Genomic DNA, 19112 nt, shown 5'->3' on the forward strand with positions numbered 1-19112 from the left:
GTTTCGCTTCTATATCCTCATACGTCATTTTATTATTGATAGGTTGGTTGTTTGAAGCCAAAACACCTCTTGGGGTAGATCATATCTCATATACTTCCTCAGGTTCGATTAGGTGTAACTTTTACAAGTTACTGATCGGTCCTTCTCAACATCCCATCATCACAATTCCAAGTCGATAGCTGCAAGCTTAAAAATTATCACCCAAAAAACAACAAAACAATAAAACTTAAGATTTTTTTTAGTCGAAAAAAACCTTTTCTAGAACGAGTGTTCATATTTGAACCGCACAAATGTGGTTAGTTACAACCACAATAAGAATATGCAACCAACTGAGTGATACCACACGATAAAACCCCGGACAGTTGTAAATACAGAAGAAACGTTGACGAACAGCTAGAAAAGGAGGACTAAAGAAAAACAACAGAAATGCATAATAATTAATTAAACGTAATTTATTAAGCATGGGGGAAAATGTAAATGAAAAATTTAATTTGACGTAACATAGAATGTGGGATATGTAATTAGATTACTGCTGTTTATCTGTGTGACTGAATACGCGTAATCAAATTATCTCAAAATTAGTTTTACTCCGCATTAACGAACTTTTAGCATATGCATTCCTCTTGTATGCGTACGGGTTAGCAATTAAAAAATAATAAAAATGGCGCAACAGAACACGCAGCCTTTTCAACGTTATTGAAATAATAAGCGATCTAATTAATTTCTTAGTTAATGACAATTAGATGAATCAAAATACAGAACTGAGCTTAAACTTTCATTAAACTAAAATATTATCATAACATTAACTCAGCAGAAAGAAAAAAATTAGAAAACTTGATTATAATAAATATTATGCATGCTGATTTATACAGTTTTTTTTATATTTTTTTAAATAACATTCAACTTTAACATATCAGTTTGGCCATTTTAATTTATTTTTATAATTTGCTTTCGTTCAACGAATTATAATGATAATAATACATACTTGGTGCTTTAACTCTAAGAGTCGAATAAGTTCATCGGTGTATTGCTGTTGAGTTAGTCCACGTCTAAAGTTGTAAAAAATTATTGCACGGAAATGCTCCCGATTAAGTTGCCTTTTTAACCGTCACATTTTTTTTAATTTGTCACAAAAAATACAAACAACACTGTGTCACCAAAACCTTACTGAGTAAATCTAACCTCAAAATATCAAACTTCTCTATAAAAACGTTAGTCCAGATGGCAGTAATTACCTATGGAGATTAACCAAATGAGATATTTGAATTTATTAATGACCAAATGGATTGCCGTTATTACAACTAAATGCAAATTTCCAACCCTACAATAACTGTCAATTAAGAATTAATTACGTATATTTAATTTTTATGGGGAATGATGTTGCAGAAACAGCTGCCATGTACCGATAAATTTGTTAAAATCTGAATATCGTTCGTTGTAATTTAACTTGATAAATCAGGTAACAGCCACCTACAGGAAGTTTTGAAATAGAATTAAATATTATAAAATAGTGTTTAACAATGATTACAAACCCCCTTTAATAAATAAGATTTTAACTAATGCACGTGTTTAAATAACATTGAATTCTATTTTCCTCGTATTATGCAGTGATTACAAAATTTTAAAATCAATACTACTAAGAAAGTTTCGGATCATGTCTCTCTTTGAATATTGTCAAGTTTGCATTTAAAATTGAAAGTACCATAGCAAAATACTAAAAAACAATAGAGGTAAATAACAAAAAAATCAAAACTCCGGAGTCTAACGAACAGTTTAACCATGTTATTTAAACTTAAATAATTCAAGAACGGATAATCCAAATATCAACAATCTCCATATTTTTTAAATCGGGAGAAAAATGCTTTTTCTTTATAACAGAAAATGTATAGTGTGTTATTACTATGTTGCTACTGTTTCTCAACTTTGCGATGCGAATTTGTTTTCTTTTACAAGTCTAAAAGATAATAATACTGAAAAAATTATACAACTCTTGTATTAAACATTTTTTTGCGTAGACTTGCGTTATCCCCAGGGGCACAAAAGAGCGTATAAAAATAGAAACTGATTTTGATATATTACACATTGCTACAAAAAGACAAACTAAAATTATTAAAACCTATAGAGATGAAAAAATGAGATATTTCAATTTGAATAGATCCCCGTTGTTAAGTATAAATTTCAATTTAAAACCCTACAATAACTCTTAGTTAAGAATTCATTACCAACTTTTTATATTTATGGACTTTATGGGAAGATTGTTGTTGTAATGTTCCATACTTGATAAAGGCGCGGCGTTGACGATACAGCTGCCATGCACCATTAAATAATTTGAAATGATTTGAAAATCTGAACGTCGTTCATTCTAATTTAACTTGTTATATGGATTGTTATCAAGTAAAAGCATCAGGAGAACAACATATAATACTTATTGAACATTTTTGATAATCGGCTAAGAAACCAACCATTTTGCCAAGTTGGACATAATTCATTTCGGTTTATATGATTCTTTTTGTTTTAATGTTTTATTAAGGTTCACCTTTGTTTTATCTTTTTTCATCTTTTCGTGGTGCTGCTCTCTTATACAATAACAATAGTAGTATAATTATAACTAAATAAAGCAATAGAAAAAATGTGGTTGTATTATTATATTTTTTTATTTTTATTCATGTCGTATTGTATAATTGTACAGACCACCGCTTTTGCCGTATCCCTAAATTTTATTTTCTTGGTTTCAAACTAAGCTAACCGCGCCATGACGGCACTATTTTTTACAAGGTGCCATTCAAATTTGATCGGACTGCGGATTAACAATAATACAAACCCGGAAATGCACGCCTGCTCATAACGGTGCGCGTGCGTCGTGGCACCAAAAAACGAAACATGCACGGCCCTCAAACACACCAAAAACAACACGGCCGCGGCCGTACACGGATCCGGATTTCTCCGGTGTATCGACGGGGTTCCGGACGAACTGAAATAAAACCCGCCTGCTGACACTGGTTTGCTTTTCCGGTATGACGAGACGGATCGATTCGTCCGCGTATCCCCCGGGAAGAGTCCCTTGTATAGGGCGACAGGTCGGAAAATTCGAAATTTTTCGCGGAAAAATAACGCGATTGCAATTTAATAGACGCGGAGGTTGCCGTGTACTGCGAGATAACATTTCCAATGGATAGCGCTCGGTGCGCATGACCGTTCCCGTCCGGGAATCGGGAAACGGAACGAGGCTAATGTGGGGTTGGTCAGTGCCGTCCGTCCGTAAAGAAACCGACACCGTTTCATGGCGTTAAAAATAAACGCGCTAGTTTGATGGATTCCCTATTGAAGGATAAAGGTATATTAAGGACCTTTGGCACCTCTTGCGCTACTTTATTGGTTACTAACTAATAATGAACTAATTTGTATGACGTTATAACGTCGAGCCCCACATTTTTATTTCTTACACGTTCGGTTGCTCTGTGGAATTTTAAAGTTAAGTTAAAAGATCAAGTTAATTTTTGTTCCGTTAGTTTAAAAACAATGTGTATCGCAATGGAAAATGTAGTAAAATAATTTTAATGATCGGAGCTCCTTTCAGTATAGAAAACAACAGACCCATCACGCATCAGTTTTCTTTAAGCCATAATTCAATTATCATTTTTCATGGTTCATGGTTTTCCATGGAAAGCCCACAAGTTCGCATCTACCGTAGTATATTATGTATATTTTACAATCTCCATTTTAGTCACGACTTTTATTTCGCGTTTGACTTTGAGTGTTTAATAATAATAATCATTATATGAATAATAATCGTCCTTTAGCAATTACATTTTTTCCAAAATTATATTTCATAAATAATTAAAATGCTTCAATATAGCGCAATCTAACTTGAAAGCTATTCTACTTGATCACTAGAAGAGAGGCAAAAAGAAGTAGACGCAATCGAAAATAATAGACAAAAAATAGGTGATAGAATAGAATAGAATTTATTGACCAAGTTTTGTATAAATAGCATAAAACAGTGTATTATACATAAGAACAGGACAGTATATATAACAAAAAACAAGACGTTTATAAAAATAAACAAAAGGAAGCAACATCAACAAAATTATAGAGAGTCATTGCACAGTCACGCCGTTCATAGACGCTTGTATTCCCCGACCGAGTAAAAACAGTGCCTTTTAAGAAAGGTTAAGATGTTTTTTTTTTATAAATTTTCTATTATTTAGAACTTTCACGGTAGCTGGTAGTTTATTGTACAGGTTTAAGTTTAGTGAATTTTTCCGACTTTTGGTATATTTGAATTTTGAAGCACGAATTAGCTTGTTATTTCTAGTTAAATAGTCGCGGTAAGAGGAGTTCTGACTGAAGCTGTCTATGTTTTTGTGTATTTCGAATAATTGATAATAAATATACAGACAAGGAGGTACCATAATTTCCAACTTCTTAAAAATTGGTCGACAGTGCTCCAGATAACCTGCACCGGCAATCAAACGAACAACTACCCCAGAGAACTATGCAGTAAGTTAGATGAGAGTGAAAAAGAGAAAAATAGGTAACTCGCAATGTGCACACGGTAACCAGTCCTTTAACTATACGGATTGTAAGAAAATTAGAGGCAAGTTTTTTACACAAGATGTTAATATGAGGGGCCTCACTATCGTCAAGCGTTACTCCCAAGAGCCTTACATTCTTGCCCTTCAGTAGATTATTATAAGTTGAGAAAATAAGAAGTTGTGTCTTATCTGTGTTTAGTTTAAGGTTATCGTTGATGAACCAAACAATGTATCGTCCGCATAGAGTGTACATTTATTGGGGAACGGAAAATGATACATGTCATTGATGTAAATAGTGAAAGTAGCGGACCCAAGACGGAGCTCTGAGGCGCGCCACTGTCTTCTGTCAGTTAAATATGACCGGATAAGAACCTGAGGGTGACCACGGACACCATATCCTCCAAGCAGGTCATGAGAGACGCAGTCGAAAGCCTTAGTGAGTTCACTACTATATATGTACACAGCCACGCACACACACATAAAACCCTTCGCTCTTTAAGACGATAAAAAATGGACAACCCGCATGTGAAAAAGGGTTTCCAACTACCAGAAACTTCTTCAAGAACAGATATAATTTATGTATAAAGGAAATAACATGATAGTCTCCTGTAATTGAGCAAGCGATGGTCGATCGTACTTAATCCCGAGGGGGTGCTTGATCAAAAATTCTAACGAACTCGGAGAACTCTGTTCTAAAATGTTATGTTGAGGTGTCTTTCAACTGGATCTCATATTAAAATGTAACAAGTTGAACTTCGAGAATTTGAAAAACATTTGGTCATCAAAATTCTATGCTAAAAATTAATGTTGCTCTCTTTTACTTTTGTGCTTGAGGAAACCATCTGATGATAAGCTGACCTTGTATTCGGATGTTTAGCTGAATTTAAAAAAAATGTTCAGGGAAGCTATATTAATTAGTTAACTAATTGTAATAATAGAGTAAGTAATAGATTAAACTAATTGTAATAATAATAGAAAAGCCTAAAATACTAACTCAAATTTCCTTTGTAATCGATCCTCATAACGGATAATCTCAACACCGTTATCACTTTTCTTTCTACTAATAAAAATGTCTTAAATCTTTTAAAGTTGGAAGTTTGATAACATTCAGCTCAACCTGGAAGACAGTATCTTCATGTTAGGTTAACCTAAATTATTCATATTAATTAAAATTTACAAGTTTTTTGCGGATAACACCACAAGGGAAATATGCTTACTCAACTTACCATACTGGCTCTGTAATCATTTCGGCACATGCAACATTAAATAGCTAATAGGATAATTTTTTGCGTGTGTATATCGTACACAACTAAGAAATAAACTTATATGTCGGAACAGTTAAGGTCGTAATATGTATTTTGATATCCACATTCATTTCTCAATATGTCTGCGAGTAACTCTGGGAAACACTAAAAGCACCGAAAAGACAATAACAAAAGGAACTAAGATTTCTTAAGTGTTTTGTGTTTTCTTGAAATGAAAACTCGAAAAATTAAAAAATAATGGTTCAAGACTCAAGCAAAAAAATATCAACTCAAAACATGGGCTCCATCAAGATAAATAATTTAATACTGGAAAACTTAAACCAGTGATGTCGTAATGGCGCTACATGGCGGTCTTTTGAATAGGTAATTCTTGATTTTTGTTGCCAATGTAGCAAAAGGCTATTTTTCAAAAGTGTATGGCAACGGAGATAGACGATGGTGACGCTTTAAGAAACTTTCGTTATCAAGGATACTGGTAACTTGTTGCATACGGAATCACCCATTAAGCACTACCATAGAGGGAGCAATAAAAGATGTAAATGCTCATTTATTAGTGGCTCATGATTGTTAAGTCAAGATTGCTTAAAAACCTCTTTGCATTTTAATTATAGTCTGGCTCAATCTTCATCGTGTTAGCTTTCGACGGACTCTCCCGCATAAAACTTTAACGATGTTATTACCCATTGTTATTGGGTAAAGCCATTAACAAAAAAATTAATCTTACTTGACAAGGCAGGGCAGAGGAGACCCAACAATACCGCCTTCTGCATTTTGCCCAACACTTTCGTAATTGGACGGCACGCCGGTATTTGGTGTAGTTCTCGTGCTGCGCTAGCGTGTATTCCGGCCATGCATCCAATGATCAAAACCACAAGTTTTACTGTGTGCCCCGCATAAATTTGTCTAAGGTCTTCTAGTAGCTCTTGATATTTTTGCCTTTTTTCCTGCTCCTTGTTTACTATGTTTTGATCACCAGCGGCCGAAAATTCAATCACGAATAATTGCTTCGCTCGATGATCCAACAAAACTAAATCGGGTTTATTAGCGCTTGTTTTACACAATTTTGGGAATGCATAATTCCAGTAGATTATTATTATTCAATCATTAAGCACGGGACAATTTGGAAGAGTCACGGCAAACGGCATCTATCATCATCTATCATAAGCCTGAGTGTCTGGCAAGGCTACCTCATACCACTTTCTATCTAAAATCTAAAATCTATTCCTATATATTATATTCAAATTATATAGAAATGGGTGATGCGAAAAAGGCCGTTTTCTTGTGGTTTACAAACATCTATTCATGATTAAATTAAGGAGCAGTAAATGTTTCGCGAGCTATTAATAGGTTTTCATGTTTTATAAAATAGGTAATCGTAGCTGGCCATTATAAAACAAAAAGAGATAATCAGGAGTCGTATTTTTTCTACAACCATTAGTTTTTGGATACATCCCGAGTGACATAAACGGGGCAAAAAGTCCCTATTAAACGAGAATTCGCAGGAACTCTTAACCCGATCAAATTTGTGTGGAAAAATAACTTTAATCGCGGTTCATAACCATGTAAACCAGTTTTTTGTTCTATATATGATATGGGAAAAAATACACAGTGTATATGTTATATGCGCACTAGTAATTAGAGGTTAAAGTACTAGAAATAGATACACTTCACCTACTTGGTACATATATAGACGTTAAGGTTGCATTTGACGAGATAGGAGGAAAAAAATGTGGAAAGAAGTGAACTGCTAAAAGTGGACGTTATTCAAGAAAAGTGTAGGAAATGCAAATGTATTTACAGTCAACCACTTCTTTTAATTTTGTCTCAAATGGTCGGAGCGATCAAGACAACAGTCAAATAACTCAAGGTTCGAGTTAAAGGAGAAAAATATTCATAATTAGCTTGATGAAGACAAGTCAGAGGGGAGTTCTGACGTCTTTGTAGATGTTATAACCAATGGACTGGAGGAGAGCTTTACAGTTATATATACCGTTCAAAATTTTATAAAACGTAAAGATAGGCATTCGTAAGTGTAGATCTAACTAAGAAGCAATAAAGGGTTTTCAATTGGTAAGGTGAGAGTAGTGTACTATTACGGGTAAGAAAATAAGCTGACTCAAAACTCTATCGTTATGTTGTTAAAACTATTTTAAAAAGTGTTAGCTAAGCGAGAAAAAGTAATATTAAATCACTTTCCAACACTTAGATCCGATCATTTTCTCTGCACATTATTAAGGCCGCTCTGAAGGACTTGAGCGTCGATAAATTATTCACTTTTTTTACGTAATTTAAAACCATCTGCAAAGCCAAGATGTACGGAATACAGAACCAATTCACTCAGATCTCTTATAAAGATACTAAAGAACCTTAAGAGCAAATACAGCTTGATTTCGGGAGTCCTTACCAAATGGAAAAACTTTTAATTAGGAGCTTTTCGAAAAAAAAAACTCAATAATAACACTACTAAAAAGAATGTGATAAGTGAATCGACAATCTTGTTCTCCCAAAGTCTAGGCTTTTGCTAGTTTTCAATTCTTTTTTTTATATTTTAGGTTACTAAGGAAATATGGAGATAAATTTGTTATTGGCATGTCATTCATATATGTTATAAAAAGAAATTCACATCGTCGCATATTTTTCTCTAGGGAAGAATACTTATTTGTGTAGAACGAAAGTTTTTTTTCAACGACCCCAAGTTGTATAAATCGGTTACGCAATATTGAAGTTAATGATTATTATTTACAAAATGTTCGTCCACCCCCCACCACTTTTCGTAAAAAGATCGAGCAAAAACTATATTGCAAAATTCTGTCGTTTAAAAAAATTTACTTACGACTGTTAGTTTTGGAGATACAACCAGTCTTTTATTGATTTGAAACCCGGTGCTATGTAAAGCCAGCCTGTCCACCATTGAAATATTCTGGTGCAAATTCATTTTCTCATATAGCAAGACTTTCTAGGAAGAGGCACTTTTTTGGTAAAGTTAAAAATTAAAAAGATTTCTCAATTTGGTCAAAACTTCTGAAGAAATATTAAAAAAAAGCTTTAAATTTTAAGTTATTAAAAGTGCTTTTTAAACTATAAAGTTTCTTATTTATAGGCTTTAAAGCCCACGCAATGATAAAGAAAATTAAAAAATATCAGCTACCCCTTATCTCAACTAAGTGTAACAATGAAAACTTCCAAGAAGGAAGCAAAATTAAGTATTAAGTATTAAGTAAAATTAAGTATTTAAGGTTGATGATATATACGCAAAGTTGTTTATTAACTTGGGCCAATTAATCTGCCCGAGATTAATTAATTTAAGTTTATTAGATATTTTTCGCGAGAAAATAAAAGGCTCCTCGTAAAGTTTACGCGTCGTTGGACGCGGTAAGCACTTGTTAAAAACTTCCTCGGAAATTCCCGTAAAATTGCAGACTCAGCGACGATCCATCAACTTCCAATTTTAGAATTCGGGAGCCCATTTGCAATTAATTACCGCGGGTTACGATGTAATTTTGACGGTATGGCCAAGCGCTTCCGCATTTCAAATGAGCAGGAATGCCAAAACAACGCGTCAGTGAAAATTGACAAATCTGGTAAATCTAGTAAACGGGAGCTTATAGGCTATTTCAGAAAAGTGTGGAGTAATGATGGGGGAAGTTCCGTCCAGTTCCGTACAATTTCTGTACCGGCCATGATTATACGTAAACTTTATTTATTTTTTTATTATTTTTAGTTATTTTTTAAACGGAATTCGGTAACTTTCAATCGTGCCGTACGTAAGGTTACCAGGATATTTTTAAAGACCATTTTGGTGAAATGACATCTTCCGGCTGAATCAGTTGTAGCTCATCTTGAAGAAAACAAGAAATTATCGACTAGCTAACTACCAAAAACATTGAATTTGATTAAGGAGGAACTACACAAACATTTAATGAAACGAATATATAGCAGCAAAACCTAATGTAATTTTGCTGCGTACATTGCTATGCCTTCGTCAATAAAAACGTATATGCAAGTTAAAGACACAACACCACACTCAAAATGGAAAACCATAGGATACTGTGTGATCAAGGAATTGAGGAAGTGACACTAGAAACCATGCGTAAAGAAGTTCAGCATGTTATGAAAGAAGAGGAAAAAAGGGCTGTTCGTCACTGGTTCAAAGGGGAAAGCGCCTTAACATAGAGCAAAGTTGAATTCGTTTTGAATTAGGGATGTCCCTAACTATCCATTTACAAAAAAAAATGACTGAAATATGCTTTGAGAAGTATTAATAAAGCTTGATAAAGTCACATATATTTCGACAGATGTAAAACGCATTTATCTAATTAATTAACTTGAAGTTTTTTATCGAAAGATTTTCGACTAGGTTTTCATATTTTCTATTTTGCTAGTCCCTAAAATGTTAATCTACAATGAAAGGCTAAGGGAAAGTTAGAATAAAGCAAATATGGGCTACACTCAACTATGCAATGCGGTTTGTAGGTGTTGAAACGTCACTGATACCAATATCTCTGTCTCTTGATAAATTCAGTTTTTTATCTACTGTAATTATTTAGTTGATCTCAAGTATTATCATTTCCATCGTCTATTATGATTCTTTGATGACACTGAAAATTGCTTGTGACATGGGGCAATTTTAACATTAAATATTAATTATATTAATATTAAAAATTAAATATTTACAAGTTTTCGAAAAAAATGTGGTATTTTCATTTCTTTAAATTTTAGAAGACAGCGAAACGTCTCCGAAAAGAAAAAATCGGATACTACAGAAGTGGCAAATATTGTCGGTCCACATTTTTTTATAAATATTATTGATCGTGCCCTATAATTAAGTTATTACGACAAAAGTAATTCAGTTTAATTTCAAAATATTTTCAAAACAACTTTTATCAAAAACATTTTGGCATTTAATGAAAAGTATCTAGATTGAAAAAAAACCTGCAATAAACAGTGCTAAACGAATAAACAAAAAATGTTAGGTTTCTTATATAAAAGATCTCATGTTTTTTTCTAAATGGTGCAAGTAATAAACTTTCCAGTTTTATTTGTTATTAGTGTTTTCTCAATTATCATTCAGATTTTTTTTTTTGGAAAAACGTTTTAGAAATATAAGATAACTTTTTTGTAATATAATACCAACGACAGTAAAAAATAACTATGTCAAGTGGTAGAAAACTATCACACATTTATTTCCATATTGACAGCAAGTCAAAGTGGAGACGCTTCTGTAGTGCTCAATTGTTTTTTTTCAATACAATAAAAAAATGATTCATTGTCAATATTTTTAAATCTGAAATTTTTTCAAATAGACGTTGAACAATTACTTTTGGGCATTTCCTGAATATTACCACACGGGTTTGGGAGCAATCGTATGTTTCACATATAGACATAGTGGCTTGGAGAGCGAAAAAATACTTCAAGAAGATGAGTGAAAAGGAGAAGACATTCCTGGTTAATAAATCTGAGTGAATGATTTAACACCACAAGCATAGCTTTGATGATTGCCAATTGCGTTACTTTCAACAGACAGTTACAAACAATACTTAAAATAAAACAAAACAGATAAACAATGTATACCCAAAAACGAAAATTGTTCATAGCTACATTTAGGAACAACAGCGTATAGTCATTAAATTGGTGATTGACCATAAAATTATATACAAAGAAAGGTCAGCACTGTGTGAATTGTAGCGTGAAATTAAGAAAGGGATCCTCTCCAGTAGGGACGGACAATCTATAGAATTATTAACGAGTTTATACAGCGTGGAAAAAGACAAACAAGTTCGTCTAGCCTTAAGGGACCCCATGCCAAAGAGCAGGAGTAACAAAAGTTGATCAAATCTGCTCGGATGACCCATGTCCGTTGAAGTGAAAATATTTTAAACATTAACCTTGGACACTCTCCAAACTAGAAGTAGGATTTTCGTATTAGTTTACTCCCTATAAACGTTGTATAAACAAATGTAAGGGAGATATGTTGGACATACCTCGCCAGTTTCTAACACAGTATGCCAGTAATTTGGATGCACTTGCCGTTATTATTAAATTTATTATTAAAAATTTAAATACAAAAGTTGTTTCTATTAAAATGACCTTTATTTTTTTTATTTTCCGTTGCGTAACTTTTGTGGTAAAACAAAGTTACAATTACAAAGTTACAAGTAGAACACCCTACATTTTATTGCATTTTTGGATAGTCCTTTCAAAGACAAATTAAATGATATTAATGAGCATCAGCCTGTGATGCACCGTTTCGAACTTATTAGTTCGAAACGGGTATGTTTAAACCATCATTGTTGGGTTGCTTATTAACTTGTTAAACTTTTTTCCATCTCTTTTTACGAAAATAATGCTTTTCTTTAGGCAATGATCAAATTTAAAATGTATTTTTCAAATACGCGGTGTTGCCACGTTTGGCAAAATCATACTTTTCTCAATTTTCTTAAATGAGACACCCTGTATATTATTGGATTTTCGAATAGCCACTTTAATAGCAAGTTCAATTATATAACATGATACGGGTCTCTGACCTACCGTTTTGGCTTAATTGGCAATTATTTTCCAATAATACATAAATTCTTTTACATTCATAATTTAAAAATCTTATAAATAAGGTCCTTAAATGGAAAAAAAACTTTTAAAAAAATATTCATATTCTATATATATATATATATAGAAACCTACCTGTTGAAAGACACAAACACAAAATTGATTATATTAATTTTGACCTTTTTGACATAATCATCGCACTAGCTTTGAAAGCAATACTAGTTCTCTGTTGTGGTAGTGTTACTGATTTTTTGATAGGTATCAGTGTATTTTAATGTTTTAAGCGTATTTTTTCGGACTTCTACTATTTTCTATTTATTTTATTACGTTGCATTTTTGTTAAATCTATTTTATATAATGAAAACGAAAGAAGAAAAAGTTGACCTATTAGAATGTTACATCGCCAGTAACAAATGTCCGGCTCTTACTCTCAGAAATTTCCTCATAGGCCAGTAAAAAAAATATTTGCCAGCAGTTTCGAAAAAATAGCAGTGTTTTAGTGAAAAAAAGCAGGAGCCCAACGGTTTTAGATAAAAACATGCAGCTAGATATTCTTCTACATTTTGAAAATACTCTGCAGACCTCCACCCGCCTTGTTGCTTCGGATGTAGACGTAAGAAGAACCACACCAGTACAAAAACTACAAAAAGCAGATTTTAACTTAAGACTCGAATTTTGAAATATAATCATCGATGGTATTTTTTAAATATTAAATTTCAAAATATAATTTGGTCCGATGAATAAGAATTTACATCGTCTGCGGTGTTATTTGATGGAAAAAATAAGCATTATTGTAGTTCAGAAAACAAAAAATGTGTTTTTGAAGTGAACAAGTAGAGGCAAAGATCGGTGAAAGTATGGTGCGCCATCTGGAGATCTAGAATTTTAGGTCCCATATTTTACCAACAAAATTTAACATCCGTACAATATTTAAACTTATTAACGAACGAAATTCGGTCACATACATAATAATATTCCCCAAAGAGAGCATCCAAATTTAATTTGGCAGCAAGATGGCGCTCCTTACCATCGAAGTGCTTCATTCGCGTTTTAAACGAAAATTTCAGAGAGTGGATTGGACCAAACGGAACTATCTCCTGGCCAGTGAGGCATCCAGATTTGACCCCGATCGACTTTTTTTGTGGAGCACATTGAAATATATGGTTTACAAAGATAAACCGTGAACAGTTTTCGAAGTACAACAACAACAACAAATTCCAAATACCATTCAGAAATAGCATATACTACTTGTATTTTTCAAAATGACGGACATATTGAAAAATTGATTGAATTAATTTTACTTGACTTAATACGCATTAGTAGTTAACATTATTTTTTTGTAAACATTTCAAGTAGACATTTAAACGTAGAAATAAGTAATTTGCGAAATTTGGCAACATCGTGTTAAGCTGTTTTTAATATGACTTCTTAACAATGCTCTAAAACATTTATGAACAATTTGATAAGGAACCAATTCCCAGTTTCATATCTTAATAATTTAAATCTTATACCCAATTAAGCCAAAACGTACTATATTATATCATTGAAATTTGGCGAAACGTGGAAACACCGCGTATTTTAAAAAAATATTTTAAATTTGATCATTTCGTAAAGGAAATCGTTATTTTCTTAAAAGCAATAGATGGAAAAAAGTTTAAAAAGTTAATAAGCAACCTAACAATGATGCTTTAAACATAACCCAAATTCTGAAGATGATCGTTAATAATTTCGAAACTGTTCATCACAGACCCATACTCATATATATCGTTGAATTTGTCTTTGAAAGGACTATCCAAAAATGCAATACAATGTAGGATGTTCTATTTAAAAAACTGTAACTCTGTTTTACCACAATGTATATAACAAAGTGACGATTAGGAAAATAAAAAAAATATAGGTCTTTAAAAAAAAAACAACTTGTGTATTTAATTTTTTTTGTAATCCGCGTAGGTTTCCAAGTAAGGGTAAGGTTTAGGCCCTTCTTAAACCGGCTACCCTGTAAATCGTTGAGTGTATCGTCGAACGATATAGGACCAACCCTTCCATAACAATATATTGCATTTGACAACATTATGTTTCAAATATTTCACAATAATTTTTTGCGATTATGTCAGAAATTTCCATCTGGTGGCAAGGCAATCAATCACAATCGCCTCGCTCACAGCATGATTGATAGCACTACAAAAATCCGTTTTTAAATACTCCAAGTTTATCGAAATCGGTTAACCATTCTTGAAGCCTTTGGTATTTATTTCCGAAAATATTTCTTTCAGATAGATGTGAGCAAAGAGCTTTGAAAAAATATTTGAATTGGTCTCAGACTTAGAACAGTACTCGCTGTAGGTACTGTTTTTGTAGAAAATGGGTTTGGAAAATTAAATTGGCAATTTTGTGGGACTACATGTATAAATGATTATGTGAATAATGTTGACATGTGATAATTAATTATTATTTCTTATGCAACAAAACAAAGCTCAAAGGGGAACACTGTCTGAGGTGGAGTTATGCCCTAGACTAACCAAAACATATATTTTTTTTAATGATGCGTAATAAATGATTCACGTGAAGAGTTTCTTTTGGTTCCATCGAAAGGGAATCCGAATTCCTAATACACGACGAACACGTCTCAGTTAAAGTTGAAGAAACTCTATAAATCATTGGCGTTACATTCTATATAAAATTATATTTTTATCGGAGGCGTAAGAAACCGTAAACGAAGGGAAAATCAGAAATAATATCCTTCTGATTTCCCGTGGGTCTCGAGCTATTCCCCCGTGAGTTTACGGAATTTATTCCATTCGCTCGGACCTGTTGATGTTAACAAACAAGCTTAATGAGACCTCGACACTTCGCGGTATTTGCTAACCGAGGGCAGAAATTAAACTTGGCATTTACAAATTGATAATTTCTTGCTTTTTGTCGGTCTTGTTTTGGACTATGGGCGAACGCGTTGATTATAATTAAGACAAAATTAATTATCTGAGCACAACTAACTACTATTTGGAATTAACAAAAAATTATCATGGCCAGCATCGATTATATCTTTTATTAGTAGTTACAGATAGACAGTAGACAGTAAAAGTAAAAGAGAACTCTACTAGAAGTCCTTTATTTTACTGAGAGCCTTACATTTTAACCTCTCAAAAGTGTATCACCGACGACCGAACAAAACCCTGCACTTACCAAAAGCGCTTATAACGCCACAGAACTCAACCAATTTTTTTTTGTTACAATTACTTATTTTATAAATCCTTAAAATCTATCAATTATTGGAACCAAGGTTCTCTGACCAGAAAGAATATCCTGGCACCCCAGTTTATAAAAAAACTACAATTTAAAGAAGATTAATTAACTGCAGCCAAATGAAAAGAATTTGTATACTATTTTAGTTAAAATCTGTTAACAATCCCAAACCATCCACTACATGTCACGCCTCTAAGTTGTCCCTAAAAGAAAAATATAAAAGTTACATTTTCTCACGACCTACAAATTAAAATTAATTAGTTTTTACCAAACTTCTGGATTCCTACTGCGTCGATTTTTGTTGAGTCGAACTAACTAACGTTTCGCCAATCATCCTGTTGACTTCTTACGCTGTACCTGCTTATATATTGCTTGAGGGGGGCGGAGCTAAATGAGGGGCATAAAAATTGTCTCGGATGACTGATTCCCATATTGGTGACAGGTAAAGACCTGAGGCGCGGTTAAGATTGTTAGGTTGCTTATTAATTTCTATAGACTCTCGGATTTTTCGTTGGTAGAAGAATTGATTACACGGAAGAATTTTGGTTAGTACGGTTTCGTGGTTGTGTTCGGCAACTGCTGATAACTTTATTTGCTATAGTCTTAAGACTCTTTTATGTTCTTTGAGCCTAGCTGATATTTCTTTGTCGCATATGCATGGAATGCTGTAAATTCCTGGCATCTCAAATGGAATTTTGTCTTTGTGGACAAGTGATAAATCTTGTTTTGAAGTTATATTTCTTTAGAACTTTTAATACGTGATCAGTGATGTTTTGAATGTAAGGAAGAACCACAGTGGCAAGTGCAGCTTGCTTGCAACAGCAATAGTAAGTGGCTTTCGGCTTCATTGCTATTGAAAAGTTGTGGTGAAGTGTATTGTGATGGAACACTTAATATCTTTAATGTGGAAATTATTAGACAGAAAAACAGAATCTAACTAACCAAAAATCTCTCAAAAAGTTCTATCCGTCAAAGAGAAAATTTAATTTGAGATGTCAGGAGTTAACAGCATTCCATGCATAGACGCAGAGACCGAACGAAAAATATCAACTAGGCTCAAAGAACATGAAAGAGCCTTAAGACCAAGACAAATAAACTCATCAGCTGTTGCTGAACACACGAAACTGGACACAAAATTTTATTCTTCTACCAAGGAAAAATCCGAGAGTCTATAGAAATCTATAAGCAACCTAACAATCTTAACCGCGACTCAGGTCTTTACTTGTCACCAATAAGGGAATCAGTCATCCGAGACGATGTTTAGCTCCGCCCCCCTAAAAAAGTGAAATGTGAGCCAGTTTCAGTTAAGCTCTGAAGAAGCTAACAAGATGATTGGCGAAACGTTAGCAAGTTCGATTCAACAACAACTAACACCGGAAGAATCCAGAAGATTTATAAAAAGTATTACAGTGGCTTGTGGAAGTTTCCTTGAAAAATTAAAAGTTGCACACTTCGTAAAAGAATAAAAAAATTGTAAACAAACAAACGAACAGGGAAAAAAATCACACCACTCCAATATGATTAGTCAAACAGAAAATAAAATCAAAAATATCTAGCGATTCCTTCGCGAGAAATTGAACAAACAAAATAGTCGCACAAAAATCAATTTAAAAATAGATGACACTAACTATGGATCAAGTTGAAATAGCAAATCAATTCGGATACTAATTTGCTAATGGTTTGCTTAGAGCAAGATCAAAAAACCAATAACTCAATCAACATTACAAATCAAGGCAATCCTAGAATTAGAGATCCTCCTTGGTTAACATAGGAAATAAAGAAGATGGTCACACAGAAGAACAAAGCATATCAGAACTGGTTCCGTTAAAAAGACTATGAAAAGCGAGAAATATAAAAAAGTAAAAACCAAGAATTAAGAGATATTATTAGAGAGGAAAAAATTGAACCCGACAGTGTACGGAACTGGAGAGTTATAAAAAGTATGAAAAATGAATCACTAGATGTGTATACCTGGCAGAAAGATGACCAGAATTTTATTGTAAATCAATACAAAATGGAAGATCTTCCGGTCGTCCCACAGATTTATTAAAATATGGGACGGACCCATTTCACGAATCTAAAATAAAAATAATATAATAACAGCAGAATGGAAAATCGCCCATATAGTATATATTTAAAAAAGGAAACTAACAGGATCCGAACTACTAAGACTTACAACTTTTAGAGAATACAATTTCCGTAAACGCAAAGGCATTTTTAGCCTTTATTGATGTAGAGAAAAACTTACGACAACGTACCCCGCTAACTCTAGAAACAATTAGTGCAATTGTTGATCTCATCACTCTCATATCAACACAACTAGAGGTGCGCGATGTTTTTCATTGAGATATGCATGAGGGAGAAATGGCAACAGCTGTAGAAGTATTTTCCTTATACGCGGTGTTTAAAAAAAACGTGGCAATACTTCAGAAGGTGATTCTTTAGATCATTTCATGAAAAAAGTTTTAATAAATGTAAGTCTGTTACTTTTTGGTTTCTTGATTTTTTCTCCTATCTTGCTTCATTTACGAGTTAAAAAATAAAAACTATTTTGTTGTATACCCATTTATCATAAAAATATTTTTCAATATTCCAATTATATTTGCGAATAGTTCTATAACTAATAACTTAATACTTATCTTACAAAAAAATCACACAATCTTTGAAAGTGACCACCTGTAAAAATGGGTTTAGGTTTCATTCGAAAGTGTCAATAATTCTGTATCTATCTATCTAATGCTAAAGTTTCATAACATGAATCACTGTACCTAGATAAAAAAAAATTAAAAGCTTTCATCCACACGTTCATGAAAGGAGAGCATTAAACCAAAGTGGAGAAACAGCAGTGCCAAAAACGGCAAGCATGGTTGATCTGAAAGATAATGTGCTGAACATGATTGAAGAAGATTTAGGTCATTTTACTAGAACAATAGCTGAGGTTTTGAATGTGAGTAATGGCTGTTTGCCAAACTCTCAAGGACTATTTGTTATATCCATACCATATCCAATGCGTTCATTCACTACATCCTGTTGATTTCCCATCAAGAATTGCACTCTATCAATAGTTTTTGTCCAAAATGTTGATGGGGTGATGAAGATCCACATGCGATATGTCAAGATTACTTTCAACATCAGTTCTCGTTGAATGTTTGGATTAGAATTGAGTTTTTGATACGGATTGGGCGAGGTAGACCTTATGGCCTGTACGATACCCGGATTTAAACCATCTGAATTTTTTCCCGTCTAAGAGGCCTTGGTTCACGTTACTCCTGTGAAAAATGTAGAAGACCTAAGAAATCGAATTATTGCTGGATGCAACTCAATTAGAAACGACCCTGGTATTTCTGGAACAGTTCGCCAGTTCATGGGGAGAAGATTGGATTTCTGCATATGAGCTGGAGGTAGCAACTTTCAACGACATTTTTTTTTGTATAATAAATATTAAATTATTTTTAGTTCGTTAATATTACTGGAACATTGAAAAATATTTTTATGATAAATGAATAATAAAACAGTTTTTTATCTT

At 33.2% G+C, this 19112-nt stretch overlaps 1 protein-coding gene across 7 annotated transcripts in view; it reads right to left on the minus strand.

The window, feature by feature from the left end:
* LOC132696174 (protein still life, isoforms C/SIF type 2) overlaps positions 1–19112 on the minus strand; it is a 255922-nt gene that overhangs the window by 191598 nt on the left and 45212 nt on the right. Inside the window, exon 1 of one of the 7 annotated variants that reach the window (XM_060660849.1) lies at positions 2822–3129. The exons of the other annotated variants lie outside the window; for them this stretch is intronic. The gene's annotated coding sequence lies outside the window, so the exon portion shown is untranslated. Of the gene's footprint in view, positions 1–2821; positions 3130–19112 lie in introns of those variants that run through there. 7 annotated transcript variants of the gene reach the window in all.

The sequence above is a fragment of the Cylas formicarius genome, unplaced genomic scaffold (assembly GCF_029955315.1).
Source record: "Cylas formicarius isolate icCylForm1 unplaced genomic scaffold, icCylForm1.1 PGA_scaffold_1__22_contigs__length_36826433, whole genome shotgun sequence".
NCBI classification, from domain to species: Eukaryota; Metazoa; Arthropoda; class Insecta; order Coleoptera; family Brentidae; genus Cylas; species Cylas formicarius.